Here is a 1,792-nt window from a genome sequence, read left to right as displayed (position 1 = left end):
GTGTGTGTGTGTGTGTGTGTGTGTGTAAGTCCGTAAGCCTGTTTGCGGAGAAATTCTTTTTTTTATAATCTTGTATTATAATCTTGTATGGATATACATATATATATATATATATATATATAATACATAGGTCCATGGAAACATGCCAGTGTGTGTGTGTGTGTGTGTGTATGCGTGTGTGTATGTGTGAGTGTGCGTGTATGTTTGCTTCAATGCATGCATCAATGTAACTTAGTTTAAGGGAATCTATGTTGGCGGTCCGGTTATTTTAAAAGAGAGACCCAATTGAATTAATCAAGCCCCTTTCATAAGTATCACAGCAAGAATGAAATATGTTAAGCGAATCTTCTGTACAAGATGGGACCACACCCGACCGCAGGAGATTTCCATTGAGAAGGAAAGACACTTGAGAAAGAAGAGAAGATGGGGGAAAGAAAACAGCAGCTATGTCTGTATGTGTGTATGTGTACATATACATAGAGGAAAGTGAGGATAGGTTGTTAAAAACAGTTATAGAAAGCGAGTGTGAGTGAAGCAGTATTAATTATGGTGAGTGGTTTCCAAGGATGTAGGGGGAAGGGAGATAAAGCAGACCTATTAATATGAAGCGGTTAGTTGTGATTAGTAGCTGTACATAAAACCATATTTACATAAACACAGATAATATGCATAATTGTAGAGGAATTTAAATACATATACACACACGCTAATGTACGTATAAGTGCCCCTAGTCTTTGCTAATTTTATACACAACTTTAAGCATATTGCATACGCAAACACATACACACCTCCAGGCACAAACACACATGTATATGTATGCGTGCGTGTGTGTACATGCGTTTCTGTGTGTATGAATGTGTTTTAAGAAGACGTAGGAATAGAAATTCGTCAAATCTAGGGAATTACTCCTTGAGAATGATGCACAAGCAACTTGAAAATTGTTGTGTATACGACCAATGTCTTTTAAATAAACTAGCTGAATTTATGGAGTATTTATTACATACGTGTGGGTGGTTGGGTGTGCGTGAGCACGCGGGTATGTGTGTATTTGTGGTTGTGTACAGCACATGAGTATAAGAGTATGTGTGTGTATATATATAATTTTATATATTTGTATTTGTACGAAGGGAAGTCAAAAACTATCCTCACTTTCACCATAACATATCTTTATTATCTTCTGCGAATGCGTGCTTACAGTGGTACTATTGTGGTCACATGATCGAGGTTTGAGCCTGATCGCGCCATTTTTCTTTCTGGCCTTACAGTGTAAGCATGGCCGCTCTACTAGCGATGTGCACCAAAGAACAAAAAGAGGTGATCCGATTTCTCTAGGAAAGTGCAAAATACAGTGCTTTGCTGGCCAACAAACTGAAGCCAGCAATTTGCACCAAACGCCAGAGCTTATTGTCAAAGACAGTTTCGTTGCTGCATGACAATGCACGCCCACACACGGTCACCCAGACCGTGGAAACCATTAACCAATTGGGTTTCGAGGTGCTGGAACACCCTGACTACAGCTCCGATCTCGCCCCTTTCGACTGTCAAAGATGATTTACGAAGTCGTCGATTTCCTACGGATGAAGATGTGAAGAAAGTGGCGCATAGATGGTTGCACGACCAACCGAAAACCTTTTTCTTGGAGAGAATACCCAAGCTTGTAGACTGCTTGACCAAGTGCATTGAAAAAAAGGAGACTATATAGAAAAATGACATATTTGTTTGTCCCTTGCTTTTGTGTAAACATTGAAAAAACAAGATTACTTATTATTTTTACTCTCTCTTATGTATATAT

This window comes from Octopus bimaculoides, chromosome 2, assembly GCF_001194135.2.
Source record: "Octopus bimaculoides isolate UCB-OBI-ISO-001 chromosome 2, ASM119413v2, whole genome shotgun sequence".
NCBI lineage: Eukaryota > Metazoa > Mollusca > Cephalopoda > Octopoda > Octopodidae > Octopus > Octopus bimaculoides.
The sequence above is the reverse complement of the archived record's forward strand: the minus strand, read 5'-3'. Positions refer to the sequence as shown.